This window comes from Elephantulus edwardii, unplaced genomic scaffold (genome assembly GCF_000299155.1).
Source record: "Elephantulus edwardii isolate Elephantulus edwardi_28Jun2011 unplaced genomic scaffold, EleEdw1.0 scaffold00013, whole genome shotgun sequence".
Classification (NCBI taxonomy): Eukaryota; Metazoa; Chordata; class Mammalia; order Macroscelidea; family Macroscelididae; genus Elephantulus; species Elephantulus edwardii.
Genome location: NW_006399763.1, coordinates 7,680,320 through 7,698,563, shown reverse-complemented (window position 1 = coordinate 7,698,563; position 18,244 = coordinate 7,680,320). Strand labels below are relative to the sequence as shown.

Here is an 18,244-nt window from a genome sequence, read left to right as displayed (position 1 = left end):
CAAACACCATAGCCTGGATCAGGTGCACCTTAGTCTCTAGACTAATGTCTGTTCCACAGTACTCTAGAGAGGTCTCTGATAGCAGATTTTCCCAGTGCAATTCATCTTTTTATTTCCTGGCCACTGATGCCAGGATCGTGCAGCCAGGTAACCTGAAGCTCTTAACAACCTTAATCTCTTCTCCATCTATCCTGGTGCTGCCAGTTGGCCCAGTGGTGAGTATCTTTGTTTTCTTGATATTGAGCTTCAATCCATATTGAAAACTACACTCCTTGATTTTCTGCAGCAAATACTTCAGGTCCTCCTCAGTTTCAGCAAGAAAGGTTGTGTTGTTGTGTCATCTGCATATTACAGGTTGTTGGTGAATCTTCTTCCAATCCTGATACCACATTCTTCCTTGTAAAACTCAGGCACCCAAATTATCTCTTTTGCGTATTGATTGAAAAGGTATGGAGACAGGACACATCCCTGATGCTGTCTTTTCCTGGTTTTGAATTATGCAGTGTTTCCTTTTTCTGTTCTGAGGACGACTTCCTGGTCCAAGTATAGGTTTTACATGAGCATAGTCAAGTGTTCTGGGATTCCCATTCCCCGGACGGTTATAATTTTTTAAAAAATCTACAAAGCAAACCCCAGGCTCAGTTAGTCTGTTTTCCTGACAATTTCTATTAAACAATTAAAGACATTTAATGAATTAATAATGCTAATGTTTCAAAATCTGGTTCAGAGTTAGCAGGGGACTGATTCATGTGGCTATATGTCTGCATATCAAGATGATTTTCCCTTTCTGTCATCTTTAAGGAACACTAGTGGGGCAGAGTTGAAAGCATTCTACTGTGAATCAAGTTTTAGTGATTTGATCCCATTAGGCACTCCACAGGACAAAGATGTTGAAGTCTACTCTCATAAAAATTTATGTTCTTGACCCGCTGATTACTCATCATGGCAGCGGAAGCTTGGGCGCGGTATGGTTGTGACTGAACGAGCCTGGTGGGCAGGCACTGAGCTCTGGCCTGGCCTCCACGTGCCCCCCAGGCCCCTCACACCTAATGCTTCGCGGGTGTTAAGCCCTTCGCAGTCGGGACAATGGTGAAATATTTCCCGGGCCAGAGCGTGCTCCAGAGTTCCTGGGGCCAAGGGTTCGCCGCCTTCTGGCAGGAGTACCCGAATCTGTACAGCAAACACGTCTTGATGGAAGACATAGTACACCGGGAGGTTACCCCTGACCAGAAACTCCTGTCCCAGAGATTCCTGACCCAGACCAATAGGGTGCCGCGCTGAGCTGAGCGATTGTTTCCTGCTCACTCGGTGTACATCCTGAAGGACTCTATTGTGGACCCACAGATTCAGACCATGACCACCTTCCCCTGGAACATCAACCATGCCCGGCTGATGGTGGTGGAGGAACGCTGTGTTTGCTGTGTGGAATCTGATAACAGTGGTTGGACGGAAATCCACCGAGAAGCCTGGGTCTCCTCTAGCTTGTTTGGTGTCTCCAGAGCTGTCCAGGAATTTGGTCTGGCTCCATTTAAAAGCAATGTGACCAAGACTATGAAGGGTTTTGACTACATCTTGGCCAAGCTACAAGGTGAAGCCCCACTTAAAACACTTGTTGAAACTGCCAAGGAAGCCAAGGAAAAGGCAAAAGAGACAACACTGGCAGCTACAGAGAAGGCTAAGGACCTAGTCAGCAGGGCAGTCACCAAGAAACAGAAGCAGCATCAACAATTTGTGTAGCCATCGTCAGCCCTGCACAGCCCTCTACCACCACCATGGTACAGAAGACAATCCAGCTCCAACCCCCTATCCCCAGTGTGCTCTCTCATTTAAAATCAACATCCAGCCCTATTTCTTGCCTAAAAGATAGGCTAGGGCGAGGGGTAAGAGTCCTGTTTGGCATCCACAGAACAGCAAGCATGTCATCCATGGTCTGTGCTGATTCTGCATATTCCTCCCATTTGGCAGCTGAGGCACAGAGAGGCACAGATTTGCCCCCGCTCAGCGTGCAAGTGAAGTGGGAAATGCTAGACTGTAAGCCCCGTGAGGGCAGGGATCTGTTTGCTCTCTGATGTGTCCCAAGTATTTGGAATAGTATCTAGTACATAATCGGCATTCTCAATTTCCTGAGTCTCTTCAGTCATGATTGAATGGTTACTTTTTAATCCAGTGATCCCCCCGCTGCATATCTTGAGGTAACCAGATGTGGTTTTAGTCACCATAATAATATGGTGAGTTAATGAATTGGTTTGTAAACCATTATGCATTTCTAGAATAAACTGTAGTTGGTTATGATGTGCAATCCTTTTTCCAGATTGGGGGATTCTTTTTGGTGATAATTTGCTAATTATTTGTGTGCTTATCTTCATGAAAGATGCTCATCTTTAATTTTATTATCCTTTAATACATATGTGAGGTTTTCATGTTAAGAGTATATTAATTCTGTGTTCACAGAAATCAATCCCCTGTTTACTTTGAACCAGATTTTGAAAGGTTAGCATTACTAATTCTTTAAATTTCTTTCTTTAATTGTTTGATAGAATTTGCCAGGCTGAGCCAGAGGTTGGCTTTGTAGATTTTTTTAAGACTTACAAATCCCATTTCTTTACCATTTTCCAGGTTTTTTTAATTTTTGTCATCTATGCTTATATTTCTTAATTTTCATTTCCTGCCTCTTTTTAATTAGTAATTTTTCCATACTGAGTTCATTTCACCTCCACCCACCTCTGCTTTTAAATTTATGTACACATTTTCTAGTTCTAGTTCTTTCTATTCTTTCTGTAGATTTCAGTTTCCATGTGGTAACATTTCCCTTGAGCCTAAAAATATCTGGCTTGTGGCTTTAGATTCTCAGGAGAGATTTGCTTTGTCTATTTCCCAGCACCAAGTTATGGGTAGGAAAATTTGCTTATCATCTACTTCTTCATGGCTAGTTTATTTTATTTTTATTTTTATGTTTACACTGAGAGCATAATTCATGGGTATTCCAACTTTGTGGATCACAATCCCTTACTAGATGCTAAAATTTTGGACAGGCTCTCTGGCTTTGTTTCCTGAGCCCTGTGCTCCAGCCTTACTGTCCCCACCCCCTCACTACGAAGTCATGAAAAGCAAAACTTAAAGTTGACAGTGCTCTGTTGTGAATGCCTCCAAGGTGATAGGCGTTTCCACACTTCACTTACCTCCCTAGTTTCCAGCTTTCACTTCAATTTTGGCTTCTAAGCATTCATTACTTTCCTGCCAGGTTAGTAATATTATTTCAAAAGATTCTTTAAAAATATTTTAATCTAGTATTTTCAGGGTTACAGGAATTCAAAGTATTTTATATGTTACTTTGCAAAAAAGGTAATTCGATTTCTCTTCTCCCCCCCAAAAAAACCCCCAAATCTGTTTTGTTGTTATTGTTTGAGGAGGTTACCACTGTAAATGAGTAGTTTTAAAAATTTTGTTCCATATTTCTTTCTCTGCTTATGAATTGCCTGTTTATATTTTTAATCTGTTTTCCTTTGGGGCTGTGGCAGTTTTAGAGAGTTTTTAGTGTACAGATTTGATTTGACTTCATCTCAGTTTCTGAGTAAGTGAACCCTTCTCCGAAAACTTGATTTTCTTAGTCATTCTAACTTTGTGGACATTAGGTTTGATACTGACAATAGTAGTTTAATGTTATTTTAAAAATTCTTTTGTACTCATTGAATGGACTGTTTGAGGCCTCTTACTACTTACTATATGTTAAATTAATTAATTGATACCTTATCATATTTGATTACTGCCAGCTGCTTTTAGAAAATGAAATTATGTTTTCTTTCTCATTAGAGAAATATCTCTTTCCTTCCCTTCCATTTACTTCTCTGATTAATCTTTCTTAGATGTCTAGCTGGTTTCTCGGCACAAACCTAACTATAGAACAGTATTTCTGAAAGCTATTCACAAAAGTGGAAAATAGAAAGAAAGGAAAAAAAAACACCCACACCAAAACACCCTACTTGAATTCTCATTGTGTTTATCAATTATTTTCATATATTTAGCAAATTGTTGTTAGTACTATCAAGTAGGAACTGCCCCATCATTGATCCTTCAGTGGGGTTTTAGAGGTAGTAAATCACCTGGGCCCCCAATTTCCTGGCGTAGACTTTGTACCAGCAGTCAAAAGATCAGGAGCTGTATTGCACTGGAAAAGTCTTCAGTTAGGGACCTCTCCAAGTTACTGAGGAACAATGTTCTCAGTTTCAAGACTAAGGTACTCCTTATTCTTTCCAGTCACATGCTGTGCATCTGAGGGCTGGACAGTGAATAAAGATGATAGAAGAAGAATTGATATCTTTGAGTGTGGTGTTGGAGAAGAGTATTGATATCTCATAGACTGCCAAAAGAACAAAAGAGTGCGGCCAGAGTATTTCTTAGAGGCAAAGATGTTAAAACTTCATCTCACATACTGTGGGCATGTTGTTAGGAGAGGCAGTTCAACTTAAATCTAGTGAATTTGATAATGAGAAAATGATTTTCTATCTCCTGCTGTAGATGATATGATATGATATGATATGATATGATATGATATATGTATGAACTGTCAGTTAAAGGAGAAATAAACTTCTGCAAACTTAGCATCTTCCATAGTGAGGAAGACAACAAGTCCATTGAGCTTCTAATTCTGCAGAATTAGAATTTGCCTTTGAGCTTCTAATTCTACAGAATTAGAATTTGCCTTTGAGCTTCTAATTCTACAGAATTAGAATTTGTCTTTCTGCAGACAAGGATAACTTTACATTGCGGTTAGTTGTTGATAACTTAAAGAATTGTAAAATAGCTCCAGTGATTAGAATTAGATAAACCTAGAGCATATACTGTATATCTAGAAAATACAGTTTTCCATTAAAACATTTTCTCTACACATTTTTATGGTAATCACTTCACAAAATTAATATATGTGAAAAAACCCTCCACATTCAGTATGATAAACAACAATTTACCATTTTCAGCTATCATATTTTAAAGTATTGGTTGTTGTTGTTGTTAGGTGCCCTTGAGTCCAGTATGACCCATAGCAACCCTATGAATAATAAATCTGAACATATCCTGTCCTATCCTAAGTTGCTGTGTCAGTCCACCTACATGACGGTCTTCCTCTCCTTAGATGACCCTCTCTGCGTTTCTTGATGCCTAAGCTTGATGTCCCTCTCGAAGAAATAGTGTCTCCTGGCAATATGCCCAAAGTACGTGATTGCAGCTTTGATAAATCTTTTGTCCAAGGAACAATCTGGCTGGACTTCCTCCAAGACATATTTGTTTGTTCTTTTGGCAGTCCATGGGATGTTTGGTGCTCTCCTCCAACTCTACAACGCAAAGGCATCAATCCTTCTGTCGTCCTTATTCACTGTACAACTCTTAGATGCATAGCAAGTGATTGTAAAGACTATGGCCTGAATCCTGCACACCTTAGTCCTCAAATGGACATCATTGCTCCTCAGTAATTTGGAGAGGTCCCTGACTGCTGACTTTCCCAGTGCAGTACGTCTCCTGATTTCCTGACTGCTGGTACCAAAGGTGTTGATTGTGCATCCAAGTAAGATAAAGTAGTTGTTACTGTTAATCTTTTCTCCATTTTTCATGATGTTGCCAGTGCTAAGAATTTTTGTTTTCTGGCAACAAGTCCTACTTACTTTTAACAAAACCTGCATAACGCAGGTTACTGATGAGTCTTCCTCCAATCTTGATGCCACATTTTCCTTCATAGAGTCCAGCTTCTCAATGAACTTTCTCAGCATCCAGATAGAATAGGTATGGAGAGAGAATACAACCCTGACACTCTCCCTTCTTAATTTTAAACCATGTAGTGTTCCCTTGATCTGTTCACTCATTAACTACTTGGTCTAGGTTTCGCTTGAGCACAATTAAGTGCTCTGGGATTCCCAATCTTTCCATTTTTAGCCATAACTTGTTATGATTTACATAGTCAAATGCCTTTGTGCAGTCAATAAAGCAAATAGAAATTCTCTTCTGGTATTCTTTACTTTCAGCCAGGATGTATCTGACATTAACAATCATATCCCCGGTGCAACAGCCTCTTTTAAATGCCGCTTGAACTTCTGGAAGTTCCCTCTGTGTACTGTTTAAGTCGTTTTTAAAATGATCTTAAGCAGTATTTTGCTTACATCTGATATTAATGATATTGTTTGACAATTTCCACATTCAGTTTCCCTTTCTTGGGAATAGGCACAAACATGGACCTCTTCCAAACCACTTTCCAGACAGCTGTCCTCCAAATTTCTGGCAAATACTGATGAGTTCATCCAAGGATGTATCTGTTAATTGAAACAAGTCAACTGGAATCCTATAGATTCCTAAGACCTTACTTTTTGCCAATGCTTTCAAGTGCAGTTTCATAGTCCTCCTTCATTACCATTGCCTCCTGCGTATATGGTACTTGGTACTTCCTGAACTTTTTCAGTGTCAGTCAGTTATTTTTGATACAGTGATTCTATGTTCCCTCCATCTTCTTTTGATGTTTCCTGGGTCAGTCAACATATTGCCCATAGCATCTTTCAATATTGTGACTTGAAGCTTAAATCAGTTTTTCAATTCTCTCAGCTTGAGAAATGCAGAGTTAAGTTCCTTTTTATTCTCAAATTCCAGATCTCTGCACATTTCATTATAATACTTTGCTTTGTCTTCTCGAGCTGCCCTTTGAAATCTTCTGTTTAACTCTTTTACTTTGACATCTTTTCCCCTTGTTTTGTCTTCTCGATGCTCTAGTGCAATTTTCAGAGTCTCTTCTGACATCCATTTTGGTCTTTTTCTTTCTCCTCTCTCTATGTAATGACCTTTTGCTCTCTTCATGGTTGATATTCATCATGTCATCCCAGAACTCATCTGTCTTCAATCATTGGTGTTCAGTGCTTCAAACTTATTCTTAATATGATTTTGAAATTAAGATGGAATAGATTCAAGATCATATTTTGGTTTCATTTTCTTTGGTTTAGTTTGAGCTTGCACGTGAATAATTGATGGTCTGACCCACAGCCTATGCCTGGCCTGCTTTTGACTGCTGATCTGACCTTCACCAGTGATTCTTTCCACATATGTAGTCTCTCTGTTCTCCTATGCAGTTCATCAGGTGAGGCCTATGTGTAAAGTCAGCATTTGTGGTTTTTAAGAGGGGTATTTACAATGAATAAATGAGTGAAAATACAAAATTCAGTCATTCTATTTTTATCATTCACTTTAGAAAGTTTCTTGACAACACATTTTCCCAATGTGTAATATGTCATTTAATTTATTGACTGCTGTTATCATGTGTGATGCTTATGGATCCAAGTAAAATCAGACTATTTATTGTTGTTGTTGTTGTATACCATTGAGTCGGGTCTGAACCACAGCTGACCCTCTAGCAAGTTTTCAGAGGTAGTTAAATGCACGGGAGGAGACTGCCCATCCTTCTCCCCTGGAACAACAGGTGGATTCTCACGGCACACTTTCAGGATTACAGCACAGCTTCTTGCCACTAGGCCACTGAACTCCCAAAAGTATTGATTAGCTTAATAAAAGATATACATTTTCAGCATAAAAAAAGCAAATATTTTTTTAATAAATTTACCTCTTACCTGTCAATATATTTTTCAAGATTGTTTGGTAAGAAAAAAAAAAGAATAATTTCATAGCTTTGTTTCTTTTCCTTAAAGAGGATGATTGAGTAGAATTCTTCATGTAAACTGTGGTTCTTATGCTCCATCCAGTTCACTGAGACTCATACTGACCTTGTGAACAAAAGATCTGAATCTTGCCTCATCCTATGCCACCCTTACAATCTCTGGTGAGCTTGAGGCTCTTGTTATAGTTCCTGTGTCAATCTGTCTTGTTGGATGATATTTCTTTCTCTGACCATCCATTTCCCAATGGATGATGTCCTTTCCCAAGGACTGGTCCCTCTTCACAACATGCCCCAGTGTGTAAACAAAGTCTCACCATCCATGCCCCTAAGGAGCACCTGATTACACCTCTCCAAGAAAGATTAGCTTATTCTTTTGACTGCCTCTGGGATATTTGGTGCTCATCTTCAAACTCAAGGGACAGATTTTTTCTTCTGTCATTCTTATTCATTGTCCAACAGACAACTGCATTGTGTACCATTGAGTCTGAATTGATGCATAGCTGACCCACCGGCAGGTTTTTAGAGACAGTTAATCGCACTGGAGGAGACTGTCCACCCTTCTGAGGAGCAGCTGGTGGGCTCAAACCGCATGCATTCAGGTTTACAGCACAACTTCTTACCACTGGGCCTTCAGAGCTTCCTAGATGCAACTGAAAATATCATGGCATGGATCAGGCCCATCTTGGTCTTTAACTGACATTGCTGTTCTTTGGCACCTTGGAGAGGTTCTGGACAACAGATTTTCCCAAAGTAATATGTCTTAATTTCTTGACTGCTGTTATCATGTGTGTTGATTGTGTATCCAAATATAGTTAAGTCATTGACAAAGTAAAAATTAGGCCATTTACATGCAGAGGATAGACAGAAGATATGAAAATCTCATCCATCAATTGATTAAAGTATTATCTCCTTAAAAAAGTCATTTTTGGCATGTGAAATAGGCACAAACACATTTATTAACTTGTAGAATCTAAGTTTTACTGTTTATTGTTCTGTTCTCATATTTACCTTCAGTTTTAAGGCAGTTGTTAACTTGGCAGTTCTTTTTATATCACAGATCATGTATTCACGAGGTCATAGTTTTTAAATGATCTAGTAAGTAAGAAGGCAGGATTTCCTAGCGATCATAGAAAAGAAAGATTTTCAGAGATATTCAACTGTCAAGCTGTAGTCCTACAGAAAACTATATGGCATGGATGGCAGCCTCAGCTAGTGAGGAGGGGAAAAAGAAGTAGCCATGAGGCCAAGAAAACCTTACATGACTTTACCTTAAGCTTCAATTTTCAAGATCAGACTTACATGGAGAGGAGATAATATTACAGTTCACAGAGATTATCTGGACATAGTACCAATTTTCCTCATTCAATTTTCACCTATCCACCTGCATAGTGAACAATTTAAGAACTGCTGATTCTTGAGAAAGCACAATCTATTGTCAGTCACAGGAAGACCAATTGGACTAGAGAGAGAAGTGGACAGAGGTCATTTAGGTCCTCATCTGTACTCCATCATTTCCCCCAGCAGTAGCTAGTGCTGGAACGGGAGATCAAACATATCGATCATTAGGAGCTTGGTTTCTGCAAAATGGTTTTAACTCCTTCTGATTCTAAGTAGCTTTCAAGATAGGAGATGGTTTGGCACAACCTTCTTTTGCTTCTGACACATGAATTAACCCTCAGTTCATACTCACACCAAGCAGCATATGCTCCAGGATAACTCTTCCTGTATAAATATCTTTTACACTACACTCATAAATGTAGTCAAAATGGAAAGTTCTTATTAATGCAATATTAATAAAACCTACTGTAACCCAATAACTCAGCAAGAGAAGTATGTCTTAACACTGTTCCCATAGAAACACAAATACAACATTATTACTTTCATCTAAGATAACTCAGTCATGGTAACTTCAGAGCTCTGAATAACCCAGCAAATATTTACTTGGCTCAAACCATGATAGGATCTTTTAATCTAGTCCCTTTTTTACCTCCAGCTGGCAAACAACCAATATAATTCTGGAACTGTTATATAACTTATTTTTCTCTCTCCTCTTCATCATTTATACCATTGAAATTGATTCTTGACCTCTATCACTCTCTCTTCTTTGAAATTTCTTGTGCTGTCTTCTCTTTTATGTTTTAATAAGGAGACATGTGAGAAAATATGCAATAGTCACTTTTTTAATTTTATAGACTGTAAATTTTATATACTTATGGTATTTTATTGTGGTACTTATTTTTGATGCATTCTTTCATATTTTATTTTGATGTTTACATCTCCTTCTCTTGATGAAGTGAAAACATTACTTCATTTACCAACAAATATGATGAAAATTCTTCTTTTAAATTTATTTTGCTTCTAGTTATTTGCTGGTTCAATGTGGTTTTTCATTGTGATTTTAATGAAAGTTTACAGAAAAGCTGCATATCTCTTTATTGTTGGACATTTTCCTCCATACTGCCCCTCCCCAGTTCACCTTGAAGAAAATTCATTGTTGCATAATTTCCTACATCTCCCCTACCCCTCCCCTAGTCTAGTTTGCTATCCACCTCTTATTCTGGACTGTTGTCATACAAATAATGCCTAATCATATATTCCTTGTAAACAGTTCTTTCCTTCAATGCGGTGTTCATTATTGATCCCTTCTTGTTAGTTAGTGTACACATAGGAGAAAGATAGGAGGTTAGGATGCGAAATAAGAATAATGCCAATTTAGAGAAGCAAAGCTAAAAGAAATCATATGAAAAGAAGAAAAACCATTTTTAAAGGTTGACACAAAAGCAGTAGCAGAGCTGTTTTTCTTCTGGCCTAGCTGGTGCTTATCTACTGCAGCTATCACACCTCTGACACTGGTGAGTTTGAAATGGTCTAGAGAGAAGCAAGCAGCCCTGGAGGGTTTATGGTTTTTGCAAGTCTTCTGTAATAAAGGCCAAACATTTACACCCTTCCTTCTATAATCGGACTCTGCTGTCTAAGCGAACACTTAATTTTGATCATTTCAAAATAAGTGAAATATAGAATATCTCTTCTTTTTTATTTGGTGCTAGCACTTTCTTAAAAATACCCTATACCTACAACTCAGTGAGTGTGATTAAATGTAGTAGGTAAGTTGCCCTTGGTTCTTAAAAAGCACAAATTAAAACTGCTCTGAATTTTGGATTTTTACAACAGAGCTATAGAAATTCATGTGGCTTTCCGTGTGTGTGTGTGTGTGTGTGTGTGTATGTGTTTGATGTCCCCAACTTGGACACGTCTCCTTACTTGTCCTGGGTTATGCAGGCAGCACTGGCACAGCACCCACTGCATATGGAGCTGGATGCTATTTCATAACAGACTTCTTTGTGCTTAAGAAATTAGGAAGGATTATGTATTTCTCTTTTTTAAAGATCTTTCCTATTAGCCATGGACTGCTAAGAGAATGAATAGGTTCACCCAGGCGAGGGTGTAACAAGGCTGCTCCTTGGAGGCAAGGATTCTGAAGCTTCTTCTGACGTACTTTGGATATGTTACCAATCCTTGGAGAGGGACGCCATGCTTGGGAGGGTGGAAGGACAGCGCAGGAGAGGAAGACACCCCCCCCTCATGAGGTGAATTGATTCAGTGACTAGGGTAATTGGGGATAGGTGTGCCAGAGACAATAAGAATGGGACAGGACAGAGCAGAGCTTAGGGCTGTTGTACATAGGATCACTATGAGTCGCAGGCGACCCGACGGCAACAACAACATTAGCCCAAGCAGATTTCCTGCCTGAGGATATTGTTCATCATCCTTGAGAGAGATAATATTTCTATTTCAAATAAAAGTTTGTGACCTAGAATTCTTTAGTATGCTTATTCTCAAGTTACAACTTAAAAGTTGGAAAACTCACCAAATGATTATTGTTCATGGAAATGCTACAAAATTTGCCAAATACTATTAAACATAATGGAATTACATCTAGAAATGTTCTGGTCTCGGTGTTCTGGCATGAGTAAAGGCTAAAGGCTCGCTTTGCCTCCATGCCTCTGACAGTTTCCTCCCTTGCCTGGGCCTGTTACCCTTCAGTGCTGCCACATGATCTCTCTGCACTTGGCTTGGTAACTGCACCACTACTCTTTACTCTCCAGTCTTCTCGTTTGCCATCTACTTCTAAGTACTTGATATTTTTTGTTCTTTTATTTATATTTTATAGACATTTTTCAAATAGTATAACAGTGAATCCACTTATAGGCAAGATATCCAAATTACTTCTCATCTTAAAAAACATGATAAAAAGAGAGCTTAGAGTTATTAAGTAGAAATTATAACCCCCTTATCTAGTTAATCGATCTGAAGACTGAGATTTAGGGGAAAACCTTATTTTTACTTTCAGTAATGGGTTTTTAACTTTCAGTAGTTTTACAGTTTTGAATTCACTGTGGACTCGTGTCACTGATCTTTGTTTACAGGACTGAGCTAGACCATGAAGGGCCATCCACTCATCTCACATTGATTATTCACCAGAAAGAACTGACTGGATATTATTATTATTAGGGATGAATTGTGCTTTTTATACTCTTTGAATGGCCTAATTTAACAGATTTTCAAACTTTGTAAGTGGACTTTAAACAGAATTTGATCATTAGGAGAAAAGTTTGCAAGAGAACATTCATATTAAACAAGGTTATATACTTTTAACTTATTTTAGATGTAGGCAACATAAGATAGGGTATAAAAGACATTCTTTGGGAAATCATTACATGTAACTTGACAAAGATGGTGATGTTTAGGGAAAGGGGAAATTAATTCAAGAGCTATAAATGATAGCCCGTATTTATGGCATGGATGTCTATATATTGAGCTCATGCTTGATTAGTGAACGAAAAATTGAACAATAGTCTCAGAAACAGCAATTGCTCTGAAACTATACCCACTGGATTTTAACAATATTTTCCCTTCAAAAATAAACTAGAATGAGTGATGATAAAAGGTTGTGAGTTGAGCTTCTCTGCTACTACAGATAGGAACTTCAGTCATTTTTAGTTCTAAGTAAAGAAATAAAGTACACCACACCCTTCTGCTATTTCTTTTGCTCCTTTCACTTTTCCTCCTGCCCTTCATTCCTTTCTTTCCTTCCTCATAGATATGTAGAAGCATCAGTAAGATGTGGGAAATGGTATTTGGGAAGAGTTAATTCTATTTAAAACTGCAGAACGTATTCTTTCTTTTTTTAAAATTTTATTTTATTAGTTTTAATGAACATTTACAGAGATTTTGGGTTTTCATTCATTCATTGTTGCACTGTTTTCTCTACCCTCCTCCCCAGTTTGTTCTTCTTCCCCCCCCCCGAATGTCTGTTTTAATTGTCCAGTTGCCACAGTGCTTGTCTAAGCCAGTTCTGTTTAATCTCCTTTGTCAGTGTGTCCTTTGCCATTCCCTATCACTCCTCCCTGAGAGAGACTTCACCCTGATTCATAAGGGAAAGGGGATGGTGTATTCTCTTAGCTACTTCCTGCTGAAAAAGGACGCTGTAGGTTTCAGGGTGAAGATCTTCTCTCACTACTCTAACGGGCCCCTTTGGGAGTAGGAAACAGACTATTATGTAGATTGATTTTGGAATTTAGATGCACTGTTATAAATTGTGCTTTGCCGTACATGTTCATATCCTTGAAGATGTATCATGGAAGTGTTGCAGCCTAGAAGACACAAATTTAGCTAACAAGCTAAAAGTACTTAAGTCAAAAATTAAAAAGCAATAGTATTCCGAGTAGAGGTTCTAATAGTGGCATAAATCAAGTTACAGAGGGAAGGTGGTTCTTACAATAAAAGGCCTATTGACTAGCACTTTGTCTATTATAGTGTAGAGGTTAGGAACCTCAAGATGTAGAGGCTCAGCTATGTCATTTACTGTTCATAAGTCCTGGAGCAAATTCCATGTACCACTGGGTTGTTTTACAACTCAGAAGTCCGCATGCAAGGCAGAGGTGAAGTAAGGAAGAACTTATTCTTTTTTAATTTTTTTTGGTATTTTTAATTGATATTTTAATGAAAGTGTATAGAGAACTTGGATTTCCATTAATTCATTGTTGCACATTTTCCTCCCTGCCCACCTCCCTTTCCCCCCACCCCTCAGGTCGCTTTCCTCTTTGAAAAAAAAATTCATTTTTGTACAATCCTCACCCCCAGTGCACTTTACTATGCAGCTCTTATTCTGGACTGTTGTCATGCAGTTGTCAAGCAGTTTTAGTCCTCATGTTTCTCCTCCCACCCATGTCAGTCCCATTTTATAACAATGTCATTATGCAGTATCTGTCCTTTTGTGATTGAGATATTTCACTCAGCGCAAAGTCTTCCAGGGTCACCCATTTTGTATAATAATTCATGAGTGCCTTGTTTTTCAATGCTGCATAGTATTCTGTTGTGTGAATATACCACAACTTCTCTATCCATTCATTTGTTGATGGGCACTTGTGTTGTTTCCATCTCTTTGCTATTGTGAACAACACAGCAATAAACATGGTTGTGTGTAGAGATCTTATTCCTGAGATTGTAGAATATTCCCTTTAACCAGCTGTATGTTTTTATTATCTCCTGGAAAATTTTGAAACAAAGTTTCATTCTGACGCATTACCCTTCCACCTATATATTACCATTCCTAAATGTTGTTATTGCTGTTGTCATTTCTTGTTTATATCAACTCAGTGCACAATTGAACAAAGAGCCACTGTGCCATTCTCATAAACGTTGCTGTATTTGAGCTCATTGTTGTCAACTGTCTTAGTGAGGGTCTTCTTCTTTTCTCCCAACCTTCTGCCTAAATGTAAACAATGTTAATTTACTGTTTATCCTTCCAAAAGGTTTTCTATGAATTTAAGAGCACATACACACATTTATAATTATTTATAATGCTAATGAAATATAAATGGAACTTAGCAGTTTGTCTTGAAGATCATTCAATGCCAGTATATTTATGAGATTAAACTTATTTTTCCTTTTTACATATATATTTTTTAGTGATAAAAGATGAACTCTGTATCTAGACTCCAGAATTTTATTATTTATTTTTGCTTATTTATTATTGTGTATGGTATTATTTCTGTCATTTCTCCCCATATTATCCAATATGGACAATAATCTAGTGAGTATACTGGCATATTGGTAAATATTCCTGTGGGAAAGAGTCCTAGAGTTGTGAATTCCTGGATCAGAGCATACCTGTATTCATACTTTGAAATGTGCTGTCAAACGACCTCCAAGAAAAGCAGTCTTAATTTGCATTTTTATCCACCAATAGAATCTGATTGTACTATTTTAAGAACTAAATCAAATCATTCACAGCACATTATGACTTCATGGGCTAATTAAAATGTTAGACATCTTTGTATTTGACTGGAATTTTAGGGATTCCATTTGGGAACACTAATGATAGCTCACCCACTCATTCATTCACTCATCGCCATCAAGTCAGAACTGAAAAATCTCCTGGGAGAAGAGCGCCCATATTTTTCCTGCAGAACCACTAATAGATTTAAACCTTGGCAAAAAGCTCTGATTTATAGTCTTAAACATCTCATTAGGAGAATGTGAAAATATTTCTTAGACAAGAATTTTCAACACATGAAATACAACAGAAGTAGAGCTAAAATTTTAGCTTGGCTATGAAAAATCTTGAATTGATTAATCTCAGCCTTCCAACTTTTAGAAGGAATAAGTTGTAGAGAACCTGACTTAGAGAATAGTCACAAAATAGTAACCCAAATTAGAAGAAAAATTTACTTCATTGATAATACTTTGATAATTGGACATTTTGTCTTGTAAGCCCCACCTGCTTTTGGGGGACCTTTCCTTCGCTCTGCTGCAAGACACCAAAGGCCTGTGTAGCATGGCTGGCCTGGGAGCATCATCCAGAGACTGCTTTCCCAGTGTCTGCTAAAGGCTGCAGCCAAGCCCAGGCACACTCATACCCTGGCCAGCAGCAGAACCATTGCCTGCCAGGTTGAAGGGCTGCAGTTTTAGACCACAGTCCTGCCCAGAGCACAAGACCGCTGCCCCTACCACCTGGAGACCACCCAGCTACTGCCGCTGATTCCAGCACCAGAAGCACCAATATTACAGGTACCCTGGGTGAAACACTGCTGTCTAGTACATCATGTGGGATTGCTTAAGCTCAAGCAGAAAAGGATGGGTGGAGGCGTGGTTGCAGGAGGGCAACAGTCATCCCACTCCTGTTTGGCTGTTGTTCTCAAGAGGGGAGCACCAATATACAGGTCCTACACAAAATATTGTCATACCTTCAGTCATTATATAGTTATAATATACTAGTATCTACTAAGAGAAGACTCACATACTGTCAAGAAAGCAGCACTCTACATCATTCATCATGAAAAAGGGAAGAAATGAAGGAGCTGGACAGAAGATTTCAAAAGGCAGCTCGGGAAGACAAAGTAAAGTAATGAAATGTATAAAGAGCTGGAGTCAGAAAATCAAAAGGGATGAACTCACTCAACATTTCTTAAGCTCAACAAAGAAAATAAAAACAAATTGAAGCCTCAACTTGCAATACTTAAGGATTCTTTGGGAAGAATATTGAATGATCCAGGAAGCATTAGAAAAAGATGGAAGAGGACCTCTGATGGCAAGAAGCTGTGCTGCAGTTCCTGAAGGCACGCAGTTCGAATCCATCAGATGCTCTGCTGGAGAAGGATGGGAAGTCTTCTCCTGTGCCAGTAGGGTCTGATGGCACACAACAGAAAAAATAAGCATTTTTTTTTTAATAAGAATATGGAAGGAGTATACTAAGCCACTGTACTAAAAGAAATTGGCTGACAAAGAAGAATTTCATGAAACAATGTATGAGCAAGAGCCTGTGGTAATGAAGGAAGAAGATCAAGCTACTCTGAAGGAATTAGCAAAAACCAAGGCCCCAGGAATTGATGGCATACCAATTGACTTTTTTCAACAGACACTGCCCTGGATGCTCTCACCAAGTTGTGCCAAGAAGTCTGGCAGATAACAACCTGGCCAACTGACTGGAGGAGATCCATATTTATTCCCATTCCAAAGAATATGACCCAACAGAGTGCAGATATTATTGAACAATATCATTACTATCACACAAGCAAGAGTTTGCTGAAAATTATCCAAAAACGACCGGAGTAATATGTCAACAGAGAACTGCCAGATGTGCAGGCTGGATTTAGAAGAGGCCATGGTACCAGGGATATTATAGCTAATATTAGATGGATCTTGGATGAAAGTAGAGAGCACCAGAAGAATGCCACTCTGTCTCGTTGACTATGCAAAGGCATTTGACTGTGTGGATCACAATAAACTGTGGCTGACTCTGAGAAGAATGGGAATCCCAGAACACTTGATTGTGCTTATGCAAAACCTGTACTTAGACCAGGAGGCAGTTGTCAGGACAGACAGAGCAAGGAAACACTGCATGGTTTAAAATCTGGAAGGGTGTACACAGGATGTGTCTTATCTCCATACCTTTTCAGTCTATATGTGGAACAGATCATCCAGGAGGCTGGGCTCTATGAGGAGGAGTGTAGCATCAGGATTGGAGACTCATCAACAATCTGCGTTATGCAAATGATTCAACCCTGCTTTCTGCAGAAGGTCAAGGACTACAGCCTTCAAGATGGATTGAAGCTCAACCTTTAAAAAAAAAAGGATTTTCACCACTGTGCCAATTGGCAGCATCATTATTGATGGTGAAGAGATTGAGATTGTTGACAGATTTCGTTTGCTTGGCACCACAATCACCAGTCTTGGTACCAGCAGCCAGGAAATCAAAAGACAAATTGCATTGGGAAAGTTTGCTGTCAGGGAACTCTACAGAGTACTGAAGAACAATGATGTCATTCTGGAGACTAAGGTGTGTCTGATCCAGGCCACAGTCTTCGCAATTACTTGTTATGTTTCAGAAATCTGGACAATAACTAGGGATGATAGAAAGAGAATTGATGGCTTGAGCTGTGATTCTGGAGAAGAGTATTGAATGGACTTCCAGGAAAACAAACAGGTCCATCCTGGAGATGGTGAAGCCAGGCTGCTAATTGGAGGCAAGGATTCTGAGGCTTTATCGGACATAGTTTGGGCATGTTGCCAGGAGGAACAAGTCCTTAGAAAGGGACATCATGCTTGGAAAGGTGGAGGTACAGCACAAGAGAGGAAGACTCTCAATGAGATGGATTGATTCAGTAACTTGGGTAGTGGGGGTAGAAGGGTCAGAGACAATACGGTTGGTACAGGATAGAGCCGGGTTCAGAGCTATTGTACCTACTGTCAATATGAGCTGCAGGCAACTCAATGGCACATAACAACAAGCATAGTAAATATTTTAATATCCAAGAGGCTCTTATGTTGTGCCCGAAGTCCTGTACCAACATTCTAACCCAAATAAGAACAGACAACAGTGTTGTCTAGTTTTTATTTCATAATCATAAACTTAACTCTACAATCCTTGGAGGGGAAGAAAGAAAAAATGGGACCCAAAGAACTGTAGCAAAGCACAAAGTTTACAAGATACTGCAAGCACAAAATTGGGAAAATATCTGCAAAAGACTCAAGCAAGACCCACACCTCACTCCATACACAAAAACCAACTCAAGGTGGATCATGGACCTAGGACTAAAA

At 38.8% G+C, this 18,244-nt stretch overlaps 1 protein-coding gene and 1 pseudogene across 1 annotated transcript in view; both read left to right on the top strand.

Annotated features, from left to right (window-relative positions):
• The window catches only part of LOC102873031 (protein lin-28 homolog B-like), a 168,408-nt gene that overhangs the window by 136,148 nt on the left and 14,016 nt on the right, over positions 1-18,244 (top strand). The window lies entirely within an intron of this gene.
• On the top strand, positions 1,087-1,737 carry LOC102872625 (annotated as a pseudogene).